This window comes from Ranitomeya variabilis, chromosome 6 (assembly GCF_051348905.1).
Source record: "Ranitomeya variabilis isolate aRanVar5 chromosome 6, aRanVar5.hap1, whole genome shotgun sequence".
Classification (NCBI taxonomy): domain Eukaryota; kingdom Metazoa; phylum Chordata; class Amphibia; order Anura; family Dendrobatidae; genus Ranitomeya; species Ranitomeya variabilis.
Window position 1 is genome coordinate 73,433,741 of NC_135237.1, and position 8,967 is coordinate 73,442,707.

The 8,967-nt window shown below is 40.1% G+C and overlaps 1 long non-coding RNA gene across 2 annotated transcripts in view; it reads right to left on the reverse strand.

The window, feature by feature from the left end:
- LOC143783447 (uncharacterized) overlaps positions 1 to 7,852 on the reverse strand; it is a 47,252-nt gene extending 39,400 nt beyond the window's left edge. Inside the window, exons 1-2 of one of the 2 annotated variants that reach the window (XR_013217176.1) lie at positions 7,771 to 7,852; positions 1,296 to 1,340 (exon numbers count right to left, since the gene is read on the reverse strand). This is a non-coding gene — a long non-coding RNA (uncharacterized LOC143783447). The remainder of the gene's footprint in view (positions 1 to 1,295; positions 1,341 to 7,770) is intronic. The other variant, XR_013217175.1, reaches the window with a different exon arrangement.
- Positions 7,853 to 8,967: the final 1,115 nt, after the last annotated feature.

Here is an 8,967-nt window from a genome sequence, read left to right on the forward strand (position 1 = left end):
AGACCATTTTTTACTTTGTGCCAAATTCTTGAATTACTTGCACCATTTTGAAGAATTTACCACTAAAAATGGCAACTACTACCACAAGACAAAAAAAGAAAGTCACTTAAAGAAAGGCAAGTGATGAATTGGGGCCTAAATGTCTACATGGTATAGCGGAAAGATATTGGAGCTGTTGGGTGGCATAAGTGAAATTTATAGGCATTGCAAAGAGTAAAATCTGTGGTGAAAATCCACAGCATAAATTGACATACTGGGAATTAGGAACCCGCTCCACAGATAACTTACCTTGCAGATTCCACGGGTAGGTATATTTGGAAGAATTGTATCCACTTTGAAGATACAGTAATAAACTTCAGATTTTAAGCCTGGAAAATCCAGATTGAAAATCTACTGTAAAACCTACTCTATCCACCCCAATTAAACATAACCTACATGTCCATAAAGTTTGGAAGTGCAAGGCCATAAAGCACCCATACGCAGGAGCCCTGAGGTCTATAGGTGATGCATTGATTGTGAAGTGAGCGTAATGTCACATTTTACAACCATGTCGTTGCTAAAATCCAATTGTAAAGGCCACACAGGTTTGCGGATGAAGCAGCCGTGCTACAAAATCAAGGAATTGTTTAACAAACAATTAAAAATGTGGCGGCTGCTTGTCCCTGTGGTTTTCAGCTCTGATATGGACGCTCCATCTGGCCTCGCCCTAACTGCTCACACTTCTCACTAATTCTGTCTGATGTAGTGCACATGTTAATAACACATGGACGTAAAAATTATATGATTCATTGTTAAAAGAGGTCAATTTTTATTGTTTCCTTGGAGAGTAAATTTCCCCGATACTTTTACTTTACTGACAAAATATGATAGTTCTGTTGACAGGCTGAAATGCAATAGATAATTAATAATTAGTTCAAAACGCTTTCTACTTGTAGGCAGATGGTGACAGCACTAATGGGAACAAAGTGATTCAATTACAAATGACATTTGTAGCATTACAATCCCTAATGGATTTTCAGTATTTGAACTTTTCACTTTTCAGTTCTATAATTAGTGGTATGGATTCTGCAATCATTGTTTGCTTCTGGTTTCAGATGAATGTGGCGATTCACAAGCCTGAAATCACAGACATGACTGTGCAGCGTGCACTTGTCCAGATTGGGCGCAGGAGCTGGGAGTCGTACAGCACAACTGAAATTGTCATTATTTGTTTTCTGCAAAATAGACAAGAACTGTGCGACCGTCAATTATCTCTCCATTAACCAACCAGTATGTGGAATATCGATTTGACTTACCGTACATTGGGGTAGGTGCTGTGTGTTGTGCACATGGACAGCCAACTGAAATAAAAAAAAAATGCATTTATTAATGTAACAGACTTTTGTTATGGTGTTTTACATAAGTATACCATGCCATGTATGAATCTAACCTAATAGAATCCCTTACAGAAAGAGTTCTTCAGAAAACGAAGCCACATCGCTGATCTGAGTATGGACACTGGTGCTGTAGTCAACGAGAAGTGCTCGAAAGAACATCTTATGAAAAATATACCATGATGCAATGGCAATATAAGATGAGCCTGGATTAAGAGGCTTTCTTTGTATTTGTATGTTATTGGCCATTTTAAACTTTCTGAATTTGGACGTTTTTGTCACACCCTATATACATACCGTAATATACTGTATAGTTATGCATATGTTTTATATGTGCATACTGTACATGCATATATATACAGTGGTATATAAAAGTTTGGGCACCCCTGGTCAAAATGACTGTTATTGTGAACAATTAAGCAAGTTGAAGATGAAATTATCTCAAAAAGAACTAAAGTTAATGATGACACATTCCCTTGCATTCTAATATGAGCCTCTTTCATACATTTCAAAGCAAGTGAAAGCAGTCACAGGGGAGCGCAGAGGAATCGACCCAGGGGAGGGGAGACAAAGTGGAGTTGTCGAGCACCACTGCAGCTCCAGCTGAATACCTCCAAGGGAGGATAAGAGCGTGTGTCGAACAGAAATCAGTCACTGGAGCGCTGAAGGAAACTCAGACAACATATGTAGTATACCACAACGCGTTTCGACGGGAAACACCTTCTTCGGTGTTTCCCGTCGAAACGCGTTTTGGTAAACTACATATGTTGTCTGAGTTTCCTTCAGCGCTCCTGTGACTGATTTCTGTTCGACACACGCTCTTTCATACATTTGGCACATTTTAAGATTGTCTAGTCTAAGTTTACACTTTCTAAAAAATATTATTTGATAGCTGCCTTTATTTTCTCTTGTACCTTTTGACATGAGTACAGATGAACATTCACAGGACGTGTGCACGAAAACATTGTGACAACTATATTTTTACACAAATAGCAAAAAAATATGGCGTACATCCTTATTGTTTCTCATCAAAGAACTTAAAGGTGTTTTCTCATGAACAAAGTACATTTTAAATAATAGATTGGAATCAAAATAAGTTGCACAATTGGATGTGTGTAAATAAAATGTTCCTGTGCTGAGATAATCTTATAAATGTGCCCCTGCTGTGTACTGTGTAATGGTTGTGTCTGACCGTACAGGAACATTGTCTCATCATACCACAGCTACTGGCCAGGGGAGGAAGCAAAAGAGAATATCAAGTCATTACTGCAGAGGATTTCACAACTCATTTTTTTGCGAGGCAAAACATTTCACTGCCTGTTTTCAAGCAATGCTTTACCTCAAAGAAAGAATCAGTGGTGATCCCGAGCTGTAATGTCTGTATAGTCTTTTGCTTCCTCCCCTGCCCAGGAGCTGTGGTATGATCAGACCATGTTCCTGCACGGTCAGACACAGCCATTACACAGTGCACAGCAGGGGCACATTTATAAGATTGTCAGCACAGGAAAACGTAAAAAAAACCATCCCATTGTGGAACCTATTATTATTCAAAGATCTATTGATTAAAATATTGATTGCAATTAAATTTGTGTGTGGGAGAACCCCTTTAAGAACTTTGTCATCTTCTTTAAAGAGGTTGTCCGGTGTTAAGCTACAAGTCTGTAGTCACTCTATGTGACTGCAGACTTGTGAATCCTCACATCGTGTGCACCGCGCACTGTGAGGATTATCGGTGCCAGCGCCAATAGCGGGCAGTCATGTGACTGCAAGTATGTGATATGCATACTCACAGCCACATTCTGACTAGTCTGTTTCCAGCCTCACTCAATACACTTGTGTTGTGCGAGGCGGCGTCCATCTAGTCAGAATGTGGCCAGGAGTATGAATATCGTATACTTGCTGTCACATAAGCGCCCGCTCCCAGCGTCAGCACCGAGAATCCTCACAGCATACAGTACGCACAATGTGAGGATTTTCAAGTCTGCAGACTTCACAAGTGACTGCAGACTTTTCGCTTAAGACTGTACAACCCTTTTAATGATGATAACTGCATTAATACTTCTGATGGCTTCCTTGGGTTCTTGGACTTATTATGCCCCATATTACAATGTTATCCAAGTGCGCCATTATCTCCAGCAGTTGCCTACACTGTCTATCTTATTCCATGGATGACTATTGGCTCTACACTTTGGCGCTGACTTACTTAAACTGTCTTTTAGACCGCACAAACTAGGAGTAGAAAGTCTTAAAATTAAAGTGTCTTGTGCTGTTTGATAAATTTGGCACATTTGTAGCCGTGGTGAATGTGGTCTCCCCTGTGGAAACTGCCAAAATAGTCCTTTTATTAGCTAATTTGAGCCCTTGTGATACCATGGTATTTTTCCTATGTCATTCTTTTTATGATTTGTGATGGGTATCAACCTTGGTATTCCCTTAGACACACCAAGTTACCTTTACTCGGATTTTTATAATCCTTTTCCGATTTTGAAATGTGCCTTTAATTGGGGGGACCGTTCTATCTATTGTACATTTTTAGCCTTGTCTAACTTTACACTACCTATTAGTTTACTTACTTTGGTCCTGAAATTTCCATCAAATTTCAATTTAGATGCAAAGAATAACACATGAGACCACCGTCCTTTCCCCATCAAACCACATCTTTGACAAGCTTGTTGAAAAAAGTGTCTAAACCCTATAATGAGATGCTCTGCATGTAAGACCCATTTAGCTTTGTAGCTCAGCCCCACTATATCCTGGATAAGGTATTCAATGGACATTTCTGAACTACACCAGGAATGTTAGTAAGTTCTCCTAATGACACTGCTTGATATCTACATGACCCGTGTTTTTTTAATTAAATTATTGGATCACTGTTGCCCATTTGTTGTATATCTTATCCCATATTATTTGGACATACTACTTATTTCTTCAAAATTCTTTTTTATTAGGGGAGTTTTACAGTATAGGGGATAATAGATCAGGCATGCAATGAAGGGAAAGGAAGGTAACCAAACAAAGGAAAAAGGGAAAGGGGTTAGGGAGCAAGAGGAGAGAAGGAAAATGAAGGGAAATGAAGATCATCTTAACATTGTTGTTAACATACCAAGTGCGAAAACAACATAAAATAAAGTATAGAGTAAAAGTATTCTAGCAAAGTAGTAAGACACCAAATAAAGAGACTTTTCTTGCTTGGAGAAAAAATTACGTTCCAATAGGACCATTTGAAATTATATTTAGGTAGAAAGTTATTCCTTAAAGCTAAGGACATTTCCAAGGAGTTATGAGAGAACATAATATCAATTGTGTCAGAAATAGAGGGAATACCCATCGATTTCCACTTTGAGGCAATACAAGTTTTTATAATAGAAAAACTATGTAAAGAAACTTGTCTAATTTTTTGAGGGAGGTCATCAGCTTCGAGAAAATTGGGGAGAAATTTTGACGGGAGACTCATTTATTTTATTCAATAGTAAAGACACATCTTTCCTAAGTAGTTAAGTTCTGAACTTGTTGGCCGGCTACTTCTTTCTTTTTCGAGTCTACACGATATGTGATTAATAAAGAAAAGAAATCTATCCCTGCATGGATGCTGTCAGGTGCCGGCCTTCTAGGCTTTCTCCATGAGTATTGGAAGCATTTAAACATCTTTTTACATAAAAAACTGAATCAGATTAGTTGCAGAATCTATAATCTAACCTTGAGTTTAGGATATCCTTCTTTACTCCATACTGCCCCGACATAAAGTAGAATTAAAAACCTGACAGATCCACTTGAAATGCAGTAGATAAATCTAAAGGGGGTGACATGGCTTGAGCAGTACACCAGTACAGCATAATAAAGGTCGGGCGAGTTGTTCTCTAAACCCTTCATAAATTATCTACATACTTGCTGAAATATCCACCAAGTATCCAGAATCCAGTAATCCCGCGCACTAAATCTCTATCAACTTCTTAAATCCCTTGTTTCATCTCTTTCTTCACTATCTGACACATCTCCCAAATTGTTATGAATATAAAGTTACATTCTGTCACGAGGAATTGGATATTTTTGTTCTTGGATAAACCCACATATGAAAATGAGCCTTTGTAAAATGGAGAATTTACTGAAATCTACGGAAATAAATGATGGCAAACAAAGAACTAGAATAACTAGCTGATAGATGCAGCCTGAAACATTTAGACGCCCAACACAAACATTTAAGAACATGCTCAATTTTTTCTCCGGGTGCTCTTTCACACACTTTATTATTATTTTTTTAATATTAAACATTCACAAGTTCCCAATCACAACTTATCAGCTATCCACAGGATATGTGATAAGCGTTGATCACTGCGGGTGCTGTTGGCACCATTTGATTGGCGTTACACTTGTGCCACTCAATTCAATGTCTATGGGACTGACAGAGATAGCGGAGTACATACACTGCTTGGCTTTTTTCAGAAATCCAATAGACTTTGAGTAGTGCGACACTAAGTTTGCTTCCACAATGCGTTCTGTGTCCCCCTCGGGGCATACGTTCAAGCCCCTGCAAAACAGGGCCTGGACATATGCGCCAGAGAGGCCATATACTGTAATGATGCAGACAGAGCGAACTGCACTCTGATTGGCATTATTTTTTGGAGTGTAAGCCTACTGGAGGTGGACACTCAGACTTAGTAGACTGCGTCAGGGTATCCACCTCCAGTAGGCAGACACTCCCGAAAATGATGCACATCAGAGCACATGTCTATGGCCCCGTCGGCGCATATGTCCGGACCAATTTTGTGGGGGGATTATAGATGTATGCCCTGACGTGCACACAGAAGGCAGTGTGAAGGCACCCTTAGCCCATTCTTTTGTCCGAATGATGGGCCCCCATCAGCTAGACACCTATCACCTATTTTGGGGTTGCGATAAAGTTGTTAATAACTTGTGACCAATTCAAATTAGCCAATAATCGTTGAACGAGCATTCGAATAAACAACAGTTCCCAAATATGCGCCCTATATGCTTTTCCAAATAGATCGGCAATCACCCAATGAACAAGCAAAACAGTTGTTCAATGAGTGCAATGATTTTTTAAAAATTATTGTTATCAGCAGCAAATCCCTCAATGTAAACAGGAGATGTGCTGTCGATAACATGATATTTGATGTGCTCAGAACAAATTAGTAAATGATTTCCAATCGGCTTGTATATAGATGCCATTACATTGAGACAGGACCCAAATGTGCAGAAGCTTGAGCCCTACAGAGTGTTCATTCATTGTAAAGAAAGCAGAACGCAGATCTCGTCACCTCCCCAGGAGAGGATTTTACTCACAGACCTCACTACACATCGAGAAGCTAGGTCTTCTTGGAGGGAGATCAATTCTTTGCAATGACTGAGCAATGGCTAACTGGGAAGAAGTACTTAGTGGGGAAATATGAACCAGGATGGTCTAGGGCAGAGAAACAGTTTAGAGCGTAAATGCAGTTTATATAAATTAAAGATTTAAAGGCTTTATAGAAAAATCCTGAATAATGTAGGAAAAATAAAAATAATCAGTGGTAATTTCTATTAACAGGTTAACCTAGCAGAATTTTTCCAATTGGCTCCTTCTATTCATGTTGATAGTACACCTATAATAAAATCATAACTGTATAATATGAAGCATAATAGTAATAATTTCAGCTCTTATTTTCAAACTATTGCAACTATTTTGTGGAAATCTGGAGCAAAAAATGGCAACAAAACTTTGCTTTGTACTATACAGTCCCTAGCTGCCATATTTGCTTTTTCAGATTTGGAAACTGTTGATGTTGACGTCTTTTGTAGAGTAATTGACCCCAGGCAATAAGGTAATCTGAAAACAAAAATGGAATGGTACAGCTGTTGGTATATGTGCATTTTGTAGGAGCATATTCACACTGTGGCCATTGACAGACAAAGCCCAGGATGAAAACGGCAAGTAAATAGCCTGCAGTAAGTAAATTAAATAGTCACAGTACATGTACATAGCATAAGGTACTTAGTTGACACTATTTTGATCCAAAAAGTGTAAAAGTCATCCCACCGTGACAAGGTGAACCCAGTCATGACGGTTCTTAACTCTTCCATCTCACTGCGCTATGTGCCATTAGGCCTGCAGAGCAAAACCTGAGCCTGACTGTTTAACACCTGCCCGGTGAAAGTTATACAGACTAGATAAACAGCCCAAAAGGAAGCGGAGGACACTCTCCCATCTGTGCAAAGTACAAGTAACTAAAAGAAAACTAAAAAAAAAAAGAGTCATCACACCTGTTGGTTTAAGTGCAATGTGTAGGTGAGCATTCGCACTGTGACCATTAACAGACAAAGCCGAACATAAAATACAATGAGCAAATACCCTGCAGTAAGTAAATAATAATAATATATGTAAATAACATAAGGTACTTACTGTAGTTGACACTATTTTGATCAAAAAAACATAAAAGACATCCCACCACGACAAGGTGTACCCAATCAGGATGGAAAAGACGAAACTACCATCAGCTCACCGGATTGAGAAATGGCTGGAATGAAGGCGCGGTGCACAGAGACCTCAGGCTGGTTTCCTGAGCAATAAAGCCATGCAGAAAAAAAGAAGGAAAATCCAGCAACTACAAGAAATTTTTTTAAAAATATCATATTTATTATAGAATGTTAAAATGGAAAAAAAAGGAAGAATTAATAATACATGTTAGCGCTAAACCTCGATGCCTTTCGAGCTATGCAAGCTCTTAAACTTGTCAATCAGGATGTCCTATCCTGGCACATAGAGAGGTTGTACACTAGCATGACTAAGACTATCTAGCCAAAACGCGTCGGTCTGGTATCCCCGGGATGTATTTTTACATGAGTTTGGAGCGCCGCCAGACGCAGGGCTGCGGGGTACTCGGTACCAGGCCTCTCTGTCTCAGTTCTGGGGTTGTCACGGTAGCTAGACCCGGTCCGTGACCCTGCTAAGGGGCGTCCAATGAAAGGTGTAGGTAGTGGTGCGTGGTGCAGGTCGCGATGAATAACGAGGACACAGGGTTGCAGTCTCTTTACCTCTTTACTGAAGGCTTCAAGATCCTCAATCCAGAGTACGGTTAACAGGGCTGTCTGAGACCGGCCGGTCCGATGGCACCTCCAGAGTTCCCTTTGCAGGTGGAAATCTGTGCCTACCTTCTAGCGCCTGTGTGTTGTAGTACTTCCCTGCTGAGCACCATGGGATAGTCCTTACAACTGTTGTGTCTGTTTCTGATGTTCTTTCCCACAACTTATGTCTGTTCTGATGTTCTTCTCCGTCCCCCAGATGATATGGATAGGACGCACCCGTATGACGGGTAGGCCTGGAGTTCTTCCGGGACCCTAGTGACGCCCCTCTCCCACAGTTGCCCCCTATGTCTGCTTAGGTGATTTAGGTGAGACAGCCAACCTATAATTAACTGTCCTGCCGTAGGTTTGAAGTATTGCTTGGAGCCTCAGTAGGATGTTGCCTCGGTCTTACAGCACGACTCCTACTGGTGTTATCTCCTTTTTTGCTTTTGATCTCGTTTCTCACTCTCCACAATAAACCTCGCTTCTTGTCCTTTCTTGAGATACCGCCGCGGTGTAGTGCAGGCGCGGTTTC